Here is a 20225-nt window from a genome sequence, read left to right as displayed (position 1 = left end):
AGAATAATGTTGTTAGCTTTTTGCTATGCTAGATGAGACATTACTGTGCCAGAGGCACAAGTAATGGAAATGTACTTTTATATAAATCTCCTTTCTTTGCTTGGATTATTTTAAATGACTCCACTACAGTGTATATTAACCTAGCCACCAACCTTCCTGCAGTCAGCTTTCTTTTTACAGTTTATTAGGAACACAGCCACTGAGGAATCACCAAAGGATAGTGAATATTGTCATACTCTTCCTTTTGTTTGTTAAACACACAGAATGGCCGCACAAGAAACTGAGCAAAAAAAATTCTAGGAGGCAAATCTTCTGTCCCTGTCACCAAACATTGAACCCTTTGCATCAGATCCGACATAGGAGCAGAGTTTCCTCACTTTCAGCAGGGCAGCAGCGCCCTTGGCCTTGGCCAGGGATTACAATGGACAAGCACCTGAGAACTGCAGCTGTTTTCTTCTCCTTTCCTCTCTAAACTGATTTATAAATGGCTTCTTGCAGAAGCTGAAGCCCACAGTGTGACTGGTCAAGCTAAAACAGATCAGAGGTCAAGTCAGAAATCCACTCCACACTTCTCAAAAACATCTTTTACTGTTCCTTCCTACTCCATCCCAAAGCTGTGCCCAGCACTGACCAAACACAAAGCTACACTGCTACAGGGGTGAACACTGCCCTTCCTTTTCCCATATTAAAGTTAGATGTTGCAAGGCTTCACTTCCCCAGGAAAGTACAACTGTGTGAACACACATAATATTCAAAACCAAGAGCTAAATATCTTATCACTTTCTTTTCCAGTACGTTGCATTCAACACTTTTCCTAATTTTCCTACCCTAGAGCACAGACAGCAGCATCCTACTTACTCTGTGAGGGTACAGGGGAAGTTCAGCATTTAGCAATGGTGAGAAAATTGGTTCAGATCCCTGAGGGAAGGTGCTGTAGAAGTGCATTCAATTCAGTTGTAATTCAATCCAGTTTGCTGGAGCTGAAAGAAAACAAAACACTTTCAAAGTTAAAGGGAAAGCTAGCATTTATTTTTTTATATGTGCGTGTACATATATAGACAAACACACATACATACAAATATTTTTATGTAAACATATATTTATGTACATTTGCATAATGTGTTTTATTTTTGTATGTTGGCATGTACACATACACCCCTACACCTGCAAACACACACAAAGCCGTAAAACTTTAGGAAGTGAAATTTCTAAGTAGAGTACTAGAAAGACAAGGTCAGCATAAGGCAAGTTCTGCCAGGCATACAGAAATACAAACTGCGTGGAAAAGAATAGTTAAAGGCATTTTCTTCTACTATCATTTTTTTTTCCTCAGGATATGAACAAAATCAAAGCAATTAAATCATTATCTTGAGGAAAAAAACCCACAGTAATTGTGCTTAATCCTCTGAGTTGCTATAATGAATACACCTAATTTACTTTGACTAAGAGAAAATGTATTTTTTTCCTCCAAAGCTGACAAAGGTTGAATTCAAAGAAACCAAACTAACTCCCACTGTACTTTCCTCAAAAGAGAGGGAAAAAATAGCCCGTGGTGTGCAATTATCTAAAGGTAAACAACCAGAAAAGCCCACTGCAAAGTGTACCTGTGACTTATAATGCTGAAAAGCTTCCGAAGGGGAGCGCCTGTAACAAGTTTTCTCCCCACCTTTATCTACATAAGGCAAATTGCATGATGCGGAGATGAGTTCTCCCATTTACACTCTGCAGTATCAATATTTTGTCCCAGGAAGTTCAGTTCACAGCACAAAAACTTTCCAGCTGCACTAAACAAGGCAGAAGAACTGGTTCAGACAAGCAAATTACCTATCTGCTCCTCTCTGACCTCCAGCACCTTGCAAAAATTGGGTGGAGGAAAGAGCTGCTGGTGCTGCTGCCAGCAGATCTCCCTGAGCTCCTCAGCCCTGGCAGAATTATAGGGGCAACTTTACGGATGGATGAACTGTTCTGGAAGAATCTTTCTAATGCAGCTGACACACACAGGCTCTCCTCCAACACCAGGGAAGCGTGTCCCACGTTTGCTCCTCCTGTGTGGGATTTCTGCCGACAGCCCAGCAACATTTCTGGAGGGGAGTTTCTGACCAAGAGTGGAGCAGGGGTCAGTAAGTCCTGGGGAAACATGAGTGGGTGGGGAATATCCAGAACCAGTTTCCAGGCCAGACCCTCTCAAGGGCACTCCTGTAGAAATGTGGGCACATTTTTGTGGGGTACCAAAGAGCTGAAGAAGCAAAAGACTCATTTGTCTCTGGGAGAGATTGTTGAGCTAGGACCCTTCCAGAATTCTTGGTTCAACATTTCAACACTCAGTGATGCACGTTTCCTCAGTGATAAAGATGAGCATTTTCACCATTTTTAACATATACCAACTAAGAACACAAGCATTTTCACCATTTTTTACATATACCAACTCAAGACATGAGTGTTTTCACCATTTTTTACATGTGCCAACTCAACACGAGTGTTTTCACCATTTTTTACACATACCAACTCAACACATATATTCCCTTGTTTCAGAGTAAAATGGCATCAGTGCTTGTACCCAGAAATTCAGGAAAGGACAGGACAGAAAGGGCAAAGGCTGCCAAAGGTCAGTCTCTGAGATCAAAAGGAAAGGTGCCATAGGGAACATCCCTGCTCAATCCCTGAAACCTCAGCACTTTGCATTGAGATTTAGTGCCATATGTACTCAGCAGTACATACAGTGTTGACAAAGCTTTTATTTTTAAACAAATAAAGGCCAGAAAGTACAGATTTCCTTAACTCTCACATGGCTTCAATTATGCAGTGCTGCATCTACCATGTAAGCATATTTCCAGAGCTTTAGCATTTGACATTTTGAGATAAAATGTCATGAATAGTATTTGTGTACCTCTCTCCATCTGTGCCCCTCCACCCCTCCACTTCAACTTGAAATCGTTCAAAGCATCAGACCACTGGTTCAAACTATCCCTTTCTTTTACTTTCTTCAAGTTTAGGATCAAAAAACAGACAGACTTTAATGGTATCTTGCAAACAGTTTGCTCTAGGTCTCACTTCAAGAGCTTTTCTTCTCTAGTCTGCCCACTACACTAAGCTAATCAATGATTTTTCTGCTCATTAAGTACTGCTGGTGGAATCACTCTTTCCTATCAGGAAGACTCTGCTGCCGTTTGCTTCTCCTGCCTTTCCCCTTTCTAGCCCAGGACCACAACAGCCTCTGAAAGAAATCAATGGCCCCTGCTCAGGTCACAGCATTTTTGGCCTTTACATTGTGCCAAACCCGAGAGTCTCTCACAGCTGGAGACTACAAATTTCAGCTTCCTGTGCTTTCACTCTGATCTCCTCATGCTCCTTAAATCTATCCTCATTTGCTATGCCCTGAGCAAGAAATGAGAGGCAAACAGGAGGCACAAAATGCAGTAACAATTTTAAGTGAGCTTCTGTGAACTTCTGGACTGCCTTGGATGTGCAGCAGGGACACAGGAGACTGTTTTGCCAAGTCAAGCCAGAGGGAAGAAGGGGGAGAAGGAGTTTAATGGTATGGCATGTATGTGACTGGTTTCTCCACTGGCACATGGATTTATCATCAAACTGAAGGAGTGCAGTCATTAATTTTATCACACTCTTCTAGGCATACAGTTGTGGTGAACCCACCTCCTGAAAAATAGATTTCAGATGCATTTTCTCTACCTGAAGGAGAACCTATATCCCAGCCACCCTCCTGTTCTTATCTGATACAAATATGCTGCTTTCCAATTCCACTCTATCTTGTCTGTACTTTTATCTAGCTTTCCTCTAATTGTACAGCTCTTCCTGAAAGGTCAATTGTTCCTAATCCAGCTGATGGCCTCCCAATGGAGTCTGAACTGATTATGAGCCCCTGCCTACTTTTAAGAGCGATGGTGAAGATGATGTTTGGCATTATTAAGATGTGATGTCCTGTCAAGGATGCCTTCACAACTGGAAGAGCTAATGTGACAGCTCTGAGCTTGGAGAAAAAAATAATAATAATAATAAAAAAAAAAGTTGCCTTTCTTCTTCTCTAATATTTGCCCTGTGCTGTCAGGCTGCACGAGGGGGTCGTGCTCGCATCTGTTATCCAGGGCCCTGAAGGAATCCTTCACAAGAGTGACTCTGCCTGCAAAGCAAGCAGGAGGAGTTTGAAGATGGCATGTGAAAAGCTGCCGTGGGTCTTCCAGAAATCAGAAGTCTTGGCTGTTCCTCTCCTGAGAGCTGACCTGGGGCACACGAAACCACAGTGCCTGTGAAACACGAAGCAATCACACTGAACTCCTGAAGCCATTTGCATTTTCAACAATTTCTCTTCAGAGAGATGCCCTGTGCCTACGGGAATATTTGCCTCTGTTCGCAGCTGACTTTTAATCCAAGTTAGAATCTGTTGGCTCTTCTTTTTAAGTTGGCAGTGAAGCCGTGGCTCTGTTAGATAAATGGTCTTTTCTGTTGCTTCTTGTATAAAATTCCGGGAAGATGTGGCCTCCAACACCAAGATTGGTCCCAGAACACCAGGGCAGAAATAAAATAGTGTCAACTATTATTGAAAGTGCTCAGCAAATCCTACTCTGAGAGTAGCTGTTGAATAAAAATGCTCAGTCTGGCCAGGAAAAAAAGTATGAAATAAACTACAAATGTTGAATTATAATGCTTGAAATTCAGAAATATGTATTAATCCTTCAGATTTGTTACACTGATGTCTAGGATTAACTCTTTGGTTTTTGTTTTGGTTTGGGGATTTTTTTGTCACATGGAGACTTTACTAAAGCACTCAATTTTACATGTAAAAATAGCTTAGGACATGTGTAGAAGTACAGCAAAAGGAACATTTTCTAGAATGCAAATAACAAGGCTTTACAGTTTTGATATTGGTTTTTTTCATTGGGGGGGTTCATGGGATTTGTACTTGAGCTCCTTCTGGGCATTTAAGCTCATAAATACTACTGAAAATAGTAACAACCTCAAAGTTTCTGGTCCCTAGAGTTAATGTAATTAACACTGAAAGTCTTTGCTGATACAAATTAAATCAGATTGTGTCAGAGTTCACAAGAGGCAGCAAACCTCAAAAAAAGGTGATCTGTCCTGTCTGAGGTGTAACTGAGCACTCGTTTCCATGTAAGAATGTTATTAATAGATGTACAGCCCACTGCTTTACTGAAACACTTTCAAAAGTAAAAATGGGGCACTTTAAAATGCATCTGCTTCCTTAAAGACCCTCAGCCCTCCCATCCAGCAAAGCTCTAAGAAAGGTGAAAAACCACTTGGAACTTCACTTAAAACACTCCTGTGTCCTACCACCAACTCCAGTCACTACAGCAAAATACTTTTCAAACTTCTCAGCAGATGAAAGTTAATACAGATGAAGGGATTACACAATACTGGAAGAGGGTGGCTAATCAATCTGTTTCTCAAAACAGGGTAGTTTTCATCAGAATGACAATAAGGGGGAAATAGCCACCCTAGAAAGTACTGGGATTTAAGAGTCTGGACTCCTCCACTCGATTCTGCCATTCCTGCAGATGGGAGCATGAGAAAATTCAACATCTACATCTAGTAGATACATTGAATTATTCAAAAAGTAAAGGGCTAGATCTGGGTCAAGAAAACAGGACCAGAGGCCAGGTGTCAGTGCTGTGGTCAGCAGAGCACAGAATGGTGACAGCCACAGCAGAGCCTGCACTGCAGGCATTGAGAAAAGCTTCTGAAATAAGAGTGTGTTTCCAGAGAAACAAACTGGGTTAGGAGCTTAATTCCCCTTAAATGAATTGCCTTTCTAAATGCAGCAATGGCCTTTTTGCTCATCCCAAATATTAGAAGTTGCCCACAAAGCCCTACCCTCTGTGCCAAAGCAGTTACCTGCCATATTTCTTTCTCCAGAAATACATCAAAATGGGAAAATAAAAAAAAATAAAAATAAAAAAAAAATAGTTGATGCAATTTGTTCAACTGGTTGGACAGTTTTTTACAAATGTGGTATTTTAAGCTTTGTGCAAGAGGAATTTTTTAAACTACATCACTTTGAATGTGCAAGTATTAGCAGGAATGTGTCTTCAGTTAGTCTCCCAGACAAGAAAGCGTGCTCGACACAAATGATGACAGTGTCGTGAAAATCAAACTTCTTTTTTGCCATTTTACAGCCACTTGTCTCAAACTGACACAGTACAGGCTCTTCACTGCTGGCATCAGATGGGGTATCAGCATCCAGAGCAGCCTCAGCAGCTGCTGGATAAAGAGTTTCTATGATTACCTCTAAAAACGTCAATCGTTCGCCACGTTCAGTATTCAGGTTTGTTCATCAGTTAGTAGCAACACCCCTGGCTGAGCTGAAAGCATATTCTGAGTGAGGGCTGGGAAAGGAAAGCTTAAACAGTTGACAGCAGTTAGAGATGAAGCAGACTATGCTGTTCTTTTCTGAAATGAGGGTGCAGTGATTCCAGCAGGCTTCTGAAACAGAAGAAGCCGCAAGATTATAGAAACAGACCTTTTCTTCTAGTTCTTCTGACAGCTATAATTCTACATTCCTCAGCCTTGTCCTGCAATTAAAAGGGGAAGATACCAGAAATAGCTGAAGAAGCAAGAAAACAAGAAAAGAAAAATAAGCTGATTCCAGCTACTCTTCTCCATGTGTGCTATACACATTTCATTATTAGATTAGAAGCATCTTCTAGCACCATCTCCACAGGCTTTGAAATTGCCACCATAAAAGTACATCACAGAAGTTATTTTTAAACTGTGGATTTTGTTACAGAGAGAATCTCATTTTTAAAAATTTAATGGAGGGAAAGCATTTATTAGAAGACTGTGACAGCTGAGGGGAAAAAATATTCATCATATTCAGAGAATACAGAAGAGAAAACCAACTTGGAATGTCTTGCTCTCTCAGCCTGAATAGCTCTCTCTTCCCTGACTGGTGTCAAATATGATCAATCAAACTAATTCTGTGCCTACTAAAAAAGAGTTTCTCCAACTTATTTGGCTCTAAAGTCTCAGCCTCCCCTCATCCACACTGAAGCTAAGACTGCCACTTAAATGAAAAGGTGCTGGTTCCATATCCTGGAATGCAGGTGGGTCTCCAAGAAGCCTATCAATCTAATGCTCAGGATGTACCAGTGCATTAGTCTCGAGGCCAAAATGAAAATTACAGATCTCCTGTGGAGGCAGTGCCTGCAGGCACAACCCTTTCCCACTTTCACTGGTTGGATGCTCTTCAATCACCCTCATTCCCCTGCAGGGGAATATCTGCCCCCCTTGTGCTGCTCAGTGCCACCACAGTGGTTCAGTGCCCTCAACACCAGGTTAAGATGGAAAAAATGTGTATCAAGCCAAACTGAAATGTGTATCAAGCCAAGCTTGGAAAGTCCTCAGTTACCAAAAGCAAGTGAATGTATGTCCTGCCCAGGAGCACAAAAAGGACAGAGGAGAGGAAAAAGGGCCACATGCAAGAGGAAGGATAAGACCAATGTCAAATGGGAAGGGGAGATCTTTCCTAAACACAAATAAATAAGCTTTCATGCATTATTCGGGGACTGTGCAGTCAGGGATGGGTACACCTCTTCTAGAAAGGAAAAACATATTGAATGTTCTCTTAGCTTCAGAACTGCAGCATTGCCCCAGGGTAAAGATCCAGGGAAGCAGCTGAGGGGTGAAGCCAGTTAACAACAGCACAAGAGGGGTTTAAGGTTTTTTTAGAGGCCAAATACTTCTCCATGGGATTGTTACACTGAACTGGGTCTAGGTTTGAAAACTGTGCTTAGTATCTATAATATGTTAAACAAAAAAGGAGGGGGAGGAAGGAATTCTTAGCATAACAAGTTATCACAGCCACATTTAAAAGAAAGCAATCCACAGTTCAAGAATTATTCCATTTCTCAATACTGTCCCATTAAACCAAACTTTTGCTCAAGGATTTATTAATCCCACCCCCCACCCCAAACAGCACTCTGCAGTTTCTTCATGCACAACCAAGCAACACTAAAAAGAACCTGTAAAGGGTCAGGAGAAGGTCCTAAGCCAGAGCTCTGGCAGCAATCCAAGCTGGAAAAGACACTGACTGTGCACAATAGCAAGTGAAGACAGCTTTTCCCCAAAGTGATATTTTAATTCAGAAAAGAGCCTTCACTAATCTCAGGGTTTATTATTATCTGTGTAGCAAATGGGACTGCAGTTGGTCTCCATAAAGCATTAGTTTCCTACAGGGCATTTTAGACTGCAAATGATAAAGGACCAGACCTAAACCAGAAGTCTGCTGGAACTCTGCTCTTGCCTTTAATTTGATTTAAGCACGCCAAAAGGGAGGGAATGAAAGTACAGCACTAACAAAAATACCTTGGTGGAACACGGGGTGCAGGAGGGATCCCCTCGGGCTGGGATCTACACAGGGACCTAAATCTGCACCAGACCTCCCTCCTTCCCTCCTGGACTGATCCCTGAGCAGTCACTGGATTCTGGGAGAAGCAGCAGCTGCACCTGGACCAAGCTGCAAACACAGGACACTGTCAGTGGAGCCAAAAGGCTGAAGGACAGCTCTGCATCCAGCACATCTGCTGGGCAAGCAGGGACTCGCTCACTAGAGGAGCTTTGCTCTCTGGCCATGGTTTCCTCTGTCCCCACAGTCACCAGCACAAGTGAATTCCCTAATGGAAGGGGTTTGACTTTACCAGTAGCCAGCTTTGGGCAAAGCCCCTTCTCCAAAAATTCTCCCATGGACATTGTAAAGGGAGTGAGCATCTCTCAGCATGCACCAGGACAAGGACGGGCACAAGGTAACAAAAATCTTTGTCATGGATACAGGCATGACAGAAAGAGCAGTAACTGCATTGGGAAAAGTACTCCACCATACAATCATAAATAAATATAATCAGCAATACACATGATTTCCAGTCTCTCACACGCTGAGCTATTAAATACAAAGACGACATCCACACACACCAAGTTCTGAAACCCAGCAGTCACAGGGTTAAAAAGGATTGTAAACTTGGTATAAACCCAGTGCTGATTGTCCACTACGGCACACATCCCACACCACTTCCCTCCCAGCCCTCCACTCAAAGATATGCATTACAAAAGAGATTTCTTCCAAAGCTTTTCCTGTGATGAGCTTTACTGAAGAAAAGAGGAGAATCTAAAAGAAAGATAAAAGCAAAGGGATGTGGGTTAAAAGAGGTCAAAACCAGACACCACGTACTGTCACTGGGTTCACAGGGATGCTTCATTACTAGGTGCTTTTTTTCTCTTCCCTATCTGTACTTCTGTCTTTTTCCAGAATGCTTAAATATATCAATAATGAATTTAAAACATATGAAATGCAGTTAAAATGCATTTTTTGAGCCATTTGGAACTGAAAGCAGAGTGCCATAAAGTAGCCATCATTAGGAAAATGGTCTGTTTAAAGAAGTGTTCTCACATATGAAGAGGACTGTGAAGTCTTTAAGAGTCTAAAAATATTTTTATAGAACTTGCCAGGTAGGAACAGCTAGGTGGAAATTTTACAAAATGTGCTCTTTCAACCTGAAATGTGTGAGCTGTACCTACAGGCTCTTCAGTTAATGTTCTCATCAACTGAACTACAATTAAATCCATACATTGATACCTAGTGGCTGAAGTGGAGGTGAACTGCAAAAACTGCTCCCCTCTGGGCTGATGATGGCGAACACAAAAGCTGGTTATCCTTCCTAAAGACTGCCACTCTGCCTTCAGGGTCTGCAATTCTCCTTTCTTTAGGAGAGAGCAGCTGTTCTGCTTGGGATTCCAGTGTGTGAGCAGACTCCCTCTGTTTCTGACTGTCCTTTTTAAGGATGGGTCAGAACTGCAGCAAACTCCCTGAACACTTTCCCAGTGAAGACGAGGGAAACTCTGCCAGGATTCAGCCCTCGTGCTCTGGAAGGGATCCAGCCAGGTGTCTCATCCTCATGCAATCTGCTCAGCTCCACTGACTTAGGGAGCAAGCTCACCCAAAATTTTGCAGAGAAGCGCACCCAGGGAAATCAGTGAGATTTAGAGCTTTGCAGAACCACTGCGAATTTGGAAATAGATTTAAGGAACAGTTCAGAGCCAAGTTTTCAGCTTGTGATAGGTGCATCACGACTGGAGCTGCCTTCCAGTTAATCCCAGAGATACACCCCTAAACCAGCCTGCACAGGAACACCTTCCAGCACCAGAGATGGCAACTCCCACAGGCAGTGAGTCGTGCCATGCCCGTTCATCTGGATGGCACAGAGCACTGCCAGCATGTCACCATCCTGTCTTCACTTGTCACTGTGCAGAGCTGCATTAGCCACAGTTAAGTCCAAATTATTGACAAAACATAAGAATAAAAATTTACAGTATGACTCCAGTCTTTGATATGAGCTACTGCACAAATTCTGCCCATCTGACAAATCCAGGTATTTCACCAGCAGCTCAAAAACCCATGTTTTTATTGAAGGAGAGTCTTACACAGGAAGAAAATATCATAACATATAATTTGTGCCATAGAAATTCTCTGAAAGATCAAAACCTGATGGATAAACAGTTAACATTCAAATTACACAAACAATGAGGAGGAGCACAATGTACTTACTGAAATTAAATGTACCTGCACTCTGGGTATAAATCCAGCACCAGCTATTTGAGACTCCCTATATTAAATTTTATTCATTAAGTTGAAACAAAGATTATACTGATAAAATGCCAGACTGCATCTGTACTCCCCAGCAACAACACTAGTGATAACTCCTGTTGCTCCTTTGCTAAATTCAGTATCCTTGTGCTTTATTACAGCTGCACCAGACCCTTCACCCAGCCAAGTCTGTTCTGCCAATTGGCATTATGATCCCTCCAAAAATAAACATACTTGCAGTTATGCTTCTTGGCTCAAGAATGTCCATTTCTCTTCCGTTTATGATCAGTGTAGTTGCTAACACACTGCCAGCTGTCCTGAGCCACCCCACAGGGTACAGACAGGCACTGAATAATTGCAAGGATGGGATGTCTTCCCCTTCCCTTTTTTTCAAATGCTCCTTTTGGAAGTGTTTCTTCATGGGATTGGTTTAAGCAGAGGGTGGATGTGTTTTAGAATACTGTGTTCTGTAAAAACCTACCAAGTGAACTGCCCAGTGACTTTTCTGGTCTGTATTGTATAAAATATACGGGTGCTTGGATTTAAAAGACATATCCAACCTCCCACCTGAGATTTAAATTTCTGGAGACCCTCTCCTGCCTGGAGATGTGCAATATTGTGTCTTTGCAGTGTCTCAAATCCTTAGCAGTGCTTAGGATCACACTCCTTTTTTAAGTGCTACTACCACAAACACTACATAGGAGTCATCTAAGCCATGTTTCATGTTTCATCTCCTAAGCACTCAGGCAACTTTGGGCAGCACAGAGTGTTCAATTTTATGTACTGCTCATTAAACAGAGTCAAACCACAGAAAGCACAGTAGAAGGCATTCCAAACACACCAACATGCTAAATGGAATGCTCATGTTAAATAAAACAACTAAACGAGCAGTATAAAAAAGAGAAACCCAGGAAAGCATGAAAGAACCACCATCAAATGTGTAAAGTGATTAAGATGAGGAAGAACAGCTGGTCCCTGTGTGCACCAATGATTAGACAAGAACAACTTGTTTAATTTATAGAAACACAGATACAAGTTCAATGATAAACAGAAGAAGGAATAGTTTGATCTGCTTGATTTGGTATTGAGTACAGACATACTAAGGCTTTTGCTCTTCAACACATTCAAGGAGAGGGTTTTTTTAACCAAACATTATTTCCCAGAAATGTTGACCACTCAGCCCTAGTGCAGTGATGATGATAATAAACAACCATTTATTTTTAACCAACTGTAGGAGCAGTTTTACTTCACACTTCAGCTGAAGATTATGAAATACACTTCCATACAGGAAATAAGTATGGCTTGGAGATAAAACAGATAACCTGCTGCACTCTTCTCTCAGACTTCTCCAGGCAGGAAATCCATCTGAGCCATCCACATTGCTGAGGCTCTCAATATTGTTGCTATGCCAGTGGTTCAGCAGGACCTGCACAGACACACAGACCATGCCCACTCTGCCAGATGCCTCTTCAGAGAGGCACAGCCCGAGGAGCAAGCACACAGCACAAGGAATTTCTTTTTTCAGGTGTGATGGCACTGGTGTAAATTCCAAAATGAGTTTCAACTGCATTTTCTTTCTCCCAACACACCTGGTGCCTCTTCCATCCTCTCACATTTCAAGGCTTCCCTGAGATATACATTTATAATTTCTCCTATCCACCCAAGCCTCATTGCCCAGACATGGCTGCATAAATGTGTTCAAATGAAAAAAGGTACAAGATGACTATGCTGATGCTTTCCTTGCATGTTACAAGGATTTTTTTTTTTTTTTTTTTTAAGAAAAACAGCACAGGCTATAGTGGGCCAAATGCTTCTCCAGACCTACTGCTGTTTGCCTTCCATCTCACAGGAAAAATGTTTTAAGAGGGTCTCATTTGAAACAGGTACAAAATCCTTTATGTGGCAAAAGATCCTTAAGATGATCTAGTCGAACCATTACCTGCCAAGTTAGTCCATAATCAGAAATTCCAAGATAAATATAATTTTGACTTGAAATGCTAGGTAACAACTACTGTTAATAAAATCCAGGGAACCCAAGTGTGCCAAAACACTTGTCTGGGTTGTTTGATTACTTTCTGAGCTTTTAATAACCCACATTTCCAAACACAGCTTCTTCAAAAGAGGTTAAGAGAACAACAGCATCACTTTAATTTGCAAGTTAGGTAGAAAATACACGATAATATCATAATACCTCAACTAACATTTGACTTTTCTTGTTTAATAAGAAAGAAAAACAGACTGTTAAGGATGCAAATATCATATTCATTTGTTTTCCCTTTCCTTCCTCTGAACCAGCTCCTCACAGCATCATCAAGCCCTGAAGAGAAGATCCAGCAGCACATTTTGTTGCCACTGCTCTTCTCAGAAACATATAATGTTTTTATGATTACAGAATTCAGTCTTAGCATGACCATGAAGTAATCAAGCAGATATTTAAGAGAAATGATTTATTAGTGACTTCAAGGGACTGACAACCTAGCACTGAATATAGCTTTTATCACTGAAATGCAGACAGTAAAGAGAATTACTCAGAAAAAAACAAAACAGAACAAAAAAACCTCCCCAGACATGAAGTATTTTTTCTGGACTGGGGAGAGGCATAAAGGTTTAATGCAAAAGCTTTGAAGCATAGATCTCAAAAACAGAGTAACATTTTCCACAAGTTCTGACTTTATACCATGCCTCATATATATTTCCTGAATTTACCTCTTGCCTAATCCACAAATCAACTATTAACCAAGCTACAAAACTATTGGTTATAATGGAATACATTATTTAATGCAGAAATATCTCAAAGGACAAAATCCTGCCAAAACCTACAATGTTACAGAGAATGAAAGACCAAAAATAATTCGTATGAGACAAGTGCAGCTCACAACGACAAATCACATTAACTGTTGGCTTTTCAGCCAAAGAACACCTGAGCCATCAGTATTTTTAGTCTTAATCCTCTTAAATTTTTAAAATAATATAATAGTTATGCTTGATCTAAGTTAATTAAAGCTTTAATTAAGCAAGAATCCCTGACAAATCACTGTTACATGTAAAGGAATGTCCATGCGAGACAATTTGACATTTTTCACAACCATCACTTCCCAAGTCTTTACTCCAGCAACACAACTGCTTCAAGAAGCCATGAAATACTTTCAGAGGGGATGGCTTCAGGGCAGCAGGAGGTTATCTGGGATACAGTCCCACACAGCAGCACTGTGGAGTTTCAGTCAGTCCATCACTCACAAGTCAGAAGTTCCTTTGATGCAGCACAGGATAATTAATGTGGTATCTCCTCATATGGATCAGATGACACAGAGAATCCCAAATGCATTTAATTTAACTCTTCAGCCCAAGCAGGAGTCACAATCAGAGCACCAACACAGCTGAGTAGTATTAAAAAGTATTCCCAAACACAGAAGTGCTCACATTCTTGCTCAGGAGAGCTGAAAATAACCATTTGCATTGCTGAGCAGCAGTTTCAATTAAGAGCTCCATTTTCTCCATCTATGAGCAGAGGATTTGCTTCCTTAGCTCCCATTAATGTCAACAGGGTTGGACCTACAAATCCCTACCTGTGGTGGAATACTGGAATTCCCACTGCAGCACATTTTCCCTGAAGTTAAAGCAGAGCAATTCACTTTATTTAACCTCTGCCCATTTTGTTAACTTTCAGGAGCTTTAAATGTTAACTTTAAAAATGATAAGCATTACTTTGAGAAGAAAATACATAATTTTGCTTTTTTTGGTTTTTAATCAACAAGCACAGCCTTCCCAATAGACCAATCATAAACCTATTCAAATAAGAAAACAAATTTTAATACTAAAGTATATAGATAAGTCAAATACAGCTTATACATCAAATTTTGAGATGAAGCCCTTCACATTCCAAATAGAACAACTGTTCCACTAGTTCCTGTGCTTATTCCCTACCAGCTACAACATAAAAAATTAAGCTGATGCTTCTGAAAGCAACAAGAGGTATCAGCAACACCTGAGTAAAAATAAAGATATAAATTGAATACTAAAGTATTCTGATCCCAGTCAAACAAGTCAGGGCAGGCAACTTGAAGCTTGCAGTTTCAGTTGTGCTCCAGGTCACCCTCAAATTCACTTTGGGCCAGGTAATTCTCTGGTACAGACTACAGGCACCAACAAACATATGAACAGTAGAGGCAAAACCCCAGAGACCAGTTCACTATCATCAAAAGCTTCCTGTTGAAGACCACCCTAGGTTGTGGAGTGGCTCTGTGTGGTGGAAAAACTTCTCCAACCCGTGCTGCCAAAGAAAACTCAGCAGTCTCTTGTTGTCCAGTCTCATGGTTGCTTATTGCAAGTTATCTAAAAGATTTTCTTCTGGGGCTGCTGTGGTTTGCTCACAGCTCAGGCAGAGGCACACACACACCCTGACATCCTCTCTGACTCCCCACTGCTTCTTCTCTCCCTGCCCAGGGCTGCTGCTATCTCTTATATGATATATTACGTGTTACATGTTTACAGTTTTTCCCCAATGCCTATTACCTATATTAAATGGTGTTTTTCTACTCTGAACCAACCTGGGAGTGCCAACATCACCAAGAACATGGAGGTGAGGAAGAAGAAAGAGGGAGGGCAGGACAGGCCCAGATCCCTCCATCTTAAAACCTCTGACCCCCATGTACAAAACTAAAACCCCCCTGTACAAGCATTAAAACCCCCCTGTACAGCACTAAAAATTCTTCCCTCTACTCTGTAACTACTTCTACTATAATATCTAAACTTTTGTGACTTCTTGTTCTTCCTGCGAGGTTGGTAAATCATTCCATGGTTCAAACCCAAAATCACAGCTGTTTCCAGCTGCCTGCCGGGGTCTCAAATGCTTCTGACCTGGACCTGGAACCTCCAAAAATGTCTGAGGGACATTTTGAGTTCCCACAGTTTCCATTAGAGCACATAATGAAAGACTGTAGGTTCATATCACTCAAACAAAAAGCAAAGCAGCGCAGACACTGGCATGGGCAAAAATTGGTATCAACATCATCACATGGGGAAAAACCTCCCCTGAGCAGCAATTCAATTAGCTGGAACTCGGCTGCTGGGCAAGTTAGGAGGCCAAGGTGGCTCAGTGTGAGCTGAGAGCCAGGCTGGGCTCCCTGGGGCTCTGCCTGCAGCAGCTGGTGCAGGGTGCCAGAGGCAGCTCCTTCCCACCGGGACCAGCAGAGACGCGCTGCTCCTGACAGCCTGTCAGAACACTGCTGAGAACATTTGGGACTTCCATTTGCAAAAGTCTTTTCTATGCTAATGACTTCCTACAGATGTTTTGAAATGTTTTAACTGTTCTGGTTTGATTGAGCAAGACACTGATGGTGTGATTTGAGGGAACTGCAGCAGGAGCTGCAGCAGGGAATGCACCCAGGACCTTTCTGGACATCCAGCAGCAACAGGATACAGAGAAGGAAGCTCCTGTCTTCTGCAGGAAAACAGGACAGGATGAAAGATGGGACCAGTGGTGGGACAAGAACACCTATTTTGGCTGCACCTGCTTCACCCAGATCAGGGAATTTCCACTCTGTACAAAACCTTGCCATTTTGAACTGACTTTTCAAACCAAGCAAGAATAAAAGGTCAACATTTCTATAAACCAGAATGTTTTTAGCGTTGATTCAGAAGTATTGACATCTCCCTAACAATATCAAAACAATCTGAAACATAAATATGGTACTGAATAATAAATCAGAAAGTCAAAAGGAAGTCAAGCATAAAAGCAACACACATATAAACATCCCCCAAATCAAAACAAGGGCTGAGCATGACATGTGCCCCCAAAAATGCTTGATTGCCCATGCAGCTGCACTTCCAGAGGCTCCTACTTATTTCTTCTCCATTTCCTTCCTCACACTGCTATTTGTCCGTGTCTTGGCCTTATATTTTGTTCATAATGCAGTGATGCTTAGCCTTTAAAACCCAACTGTCCTATTACTGAAATGTAATACTCTCCTCCAGAATAATTCAAACCTCTCCTTCCAGTTTTACTATTTCCTTACATAATACATCATTAAAACTAAGTGTCATAAAGTTGTTTGGGTTCTTTTATGCAGAACAAAGGTGGTCAGAGAATAATAGACAGTAAGAAATCCAGGCATCTTCCTCCCTGTTCCACATGCACAATCTTCCTTTTTAACATGACTGACATGCAATGGGCTCAATGCAACAATTTCTGTGTACTGCTAATACAGCTGGGAAGAAATGAGCAGGCTTTTGGGTTCTGCATGCCTTCACCAGACATTTAAGCCGAGTATCATCAGGCTCTGTGGCTCTTAATAAAGGACAATGAAGTTATCAATTGAGAGTAATTAAGAAATCAGTTCTAAAAATCTAAAAAAAGCATTGCAAGACTGAATGAGGGAGGATTAGTGTGAACAGAAAAGAAAGGGAGAATGTGTGAGATCAATAAGACTGTGAAGGACAATGCCATAACACAACAGCTGATGAATAGCAGAAGCCTCTGGGACTAATGATATCACAGGAGCCACTGCCTCTCACTGCTATCAGTGACAACCTCGGTGTCATGTGTCGAGGTGACTTGTGGCACACTAGGTTTGAGAGTTACAAATTAAATAAGAAGTTTCTAAAAGGCTCACAGCCTTTTTTTTTTTTCAGGTGTGCCAAGTGAAGCTGATGAAGATGCTCAGATGCACTCAAAGTGCAGCAGAACCAAATCAGCCAAACACCGCCCAGACCCACAGAAAACAACATTTCAGCCTTCTCACATAAATCAGCGTTTTGTTCCCCAGGAAAACCTTCCAATGGGTCTTATTAAGAACTTGAAATAAGGGAAGGATTTTTTTTTCACTTTGCAAATACAACTCCACTGAAGCTGAAGAAGAAACCAATCACAAGCCTGGCTGCATGTGTTCCAGCACAGACGATCTTCCACACTGCATCTGCACCACTGCTCTCCCTACAGGGACATCACTGCTGCCTGAATTCCCACCTTCCCTCCACACCTCCAGCACTTAATGAATCATTCACACGGTGAGATTTTCTGGAAAAGTTAAGTAAGAAATTCTTCTGGGTAGAAGGAATAAGTTGTTACAATAACAAGTAATTTACTATCTGAATGCTATGCATACTGTATCATCTTATTTGTATTTCACAGTTAATCTCCCAGCTCACAAAAGTTTTATCGGATTGGAGGCATGTGCTGTATTCCCCTTTATAAAATTTTACGGCCCCTTGCTATTCTCAGGGCTTGTTTTATAGGCACAATTTGCTGCTTTAATCTCACCCAATTGTCATATTCTAAATCACGGTGTATAAAAATGTCTTAAAAGGAGAGATGCGCTGAAGGGTAGTACTTAATTACACTTACAGCCTGATTTAAATGTTATCTGTGCTTTGCCAAGTGCCAGGCACAGAGTAACCCAGCAGAGCAAATCTGCATAAACCGATACAAGTCATTATTGGGCTTTTAATAGCAACCCTGTTCTCCTGTGCAGCATTCTGATGAAGGTGTGTTCCTCCTCCTCCTATCACATTAGCTCACAAGAAAATTAAGTAAGGAGGTTGAAGAACTGGTAATTGGTAAGGTCTCTCCAGTCACTCTTTGCTAACTTATTTATTTTTATCTCCTTGCAGAAATCTTTGTCAAGACAATTTTGCTGGTCACCTTCATGAGGCTAATGTGTCCTAATGGACCTGAAAAGCAGAGTGCATAAAGCAAACAGAAAATCCATTTGTTCAATGGTTTCCTATTCCTTTTATAGCACTTCCACTCCAGAAGAGTTTCTCTTTCCACCCTCTCCCACCAGTTCCTAGGAATCAAACAAACAAACCTGAAAATATCACCAAAATTTCAGGCCACTCATGTTTTGATTTTTGACTTCCTCCTCCCCCACCCAAGTGAGCACAGCAAGGGACTGATTTGCCTCTGCACTAACTACATTAGACATGCAGTTAAATTCTCTGGCTCAGGGGAGCAGAAACACAGCTTACAGTACATCATATCTAAATACTTTCTACTTCATGCTCCAATCCCTGCTCCTACCACACACCAGGGAGCTCAGCACAGGCCCACTTCAGCAAGATCACTCTGAAGTTAAGGGAAAGCAGGAGAGTGACTTTTTTTTGCTTAGATTCATTGCATTTAATGAATCAGTGGAGGTAGAGTAAGTAGTACAACTCTCACTGATCTACCCAGCAGCTTTATTTCTGGCCCATACCATCGGCATAAATTCAATTTCACTATTTATTTTTGTTGCTGTCCCCTTGAGTGTACCGTGCTCGTGGTCCAGCACTGCCAAAGTCTAGAAGGGACTAAACCACAGCTTTGTGCCAAGCACCCTGTAAGTCACTGTGAAAGGACATCTGAGTCAATCCCAAATACTCAGCAGCTTTCTATTCAAATGACATTTCCAGCTCTGCACACATTTCCAACCATGCCAGAGCAGTCACAGCTATGCACGACTACTCCTTGCCCATCTATGTAGCATGGTTCCAATCACGAGATGCCAACATTGTTTCATGCAAGATAAACTCCAGCACTGTCCCTTATGAGTCTATGAAATATGTATGTGCCACTGCTACCAGTCACAACTGTGCCACCACTGCCTTTATTTCAGCCTTGGCAAACAAGCAACTGGCAGGGGAAGGATGATGCTGTTGAGCCAGGGATAGGCAAAATGGCTTGTACGATTTTAGAAGGTAAATGAATGTTTATTTAAAAGTACCTCTCTCTTTTATAGAATTAATGTTCACGATGTTCTCTATTAGTCTTAAAGTAAAAAAATTTCACCTGATTGGTACACTGGACTTAGGTCACCATGGTAGAAGATATTTATAAATTATATGAACAGAAAACAATATAATAGATTCTTTACGTTCTTCTCGGACTTTTCCCCAGGCTTAGCCTGGCAGAAATTTTTCTATTTTTCTCTCTGACTGAACTGAGAATATCTACAGGAGGAAAGAAATCCAATTCAGAATGATTCTGTATTTTATCCTCTGATTTTAAACATCTTTTCTAAACCCAAGTGGTGTGAAATCCTAAGACCCCTCAGCTTCACAGAGGGCTGAAAAGCCACAGAATGCCAGGCATGGCAGAAGCCATGAAAAGAGATGGGCAAGAGGTGGGTGCAGAGCAGTTCTGCTAGCTCAAGGTCAGTCCAGTCCCAGCAGGAGCCTGGCAGGATGACTGTGCTCCCCAAGCACTTCCCAAAGGCCAGCCAGTGGATCCCTGGCAATGTGCCTTCCTTGGGGCACAACAAGAGGAAGGATATGAGACAGCAAAAAAGCCGTGGCATTGGGAAAATGCTGCTCCCAAGAACCTCATCCAGGTCATTTTCTCTTAAAATGAAAAGCAGTATTTTCCAGACCACTGGTATCTGAAGCCAAGTGAAGAACTTCACATTTCTCTCCAGGGATCCCACTGCACTTCAGCAGTGATTTCAACAAAAACCTTGATGACAAAAGTGTGCAGCACTCTGCAAGTAATTCAGAGAGTTAAAGATCAGACATAACTCCAAAGGGCCTGAGACAGAGTTATAAAACCATAGGTTTAGCAGAAGTGAGTTGCTGATTTCAGTATTTTTCATTATTACAACACACTCCCCCATGGAAAGCTCATTTGAGTAGCCATAAATTAAACTTT

General features: G+C 41.6%; 1 protein-coding gene across 7 annotated transcripts in view; it reads right to left on the bottom strand.

The window, feature by feature from the left end:
• SGCD (sarcoglycan delta) overlaps positions 1-20225 on the bottom strand; it is a 316371-nt gene that overhangs the window by 274279 nt on the left and 21867 nt on the right. For 6 of the 7 annotated variants that reach the window (XM_021552248.3, XM_021552246.3, XM_077786667.2 and 3 more), the window contains one exon: positions 859-980. The exons of the other annotated variant lie outside the window; for it this stretch is intronic. The gene's annotated coding sequence lies outside the window, so the exon portion shown is untranslated. The remainder of the gene's footprint in view (positions 1-858; positions 981-20225) is intronic. 7 annotated transcript variants of the gene reach the window in all.

Source organism: Lonchura striata, chromosome 13 (assembly GCF_050655825.1).
Source record: "Lonchura striata isolate lonStrDom1 chromosome 13, ASM5065582v1, whole genome shotgun sequence".
Classification (NCBI taxonomy): Eukaryota; Metazoa; Chordata; class Aves; order Passeriformes; family Estrildidae; genus Lonchura; species Lonchura striata.
Note: the sequence above shows the minus strand (reverse complement) of the source record. Positions and strands in the feature narration are given on the sequence as shown.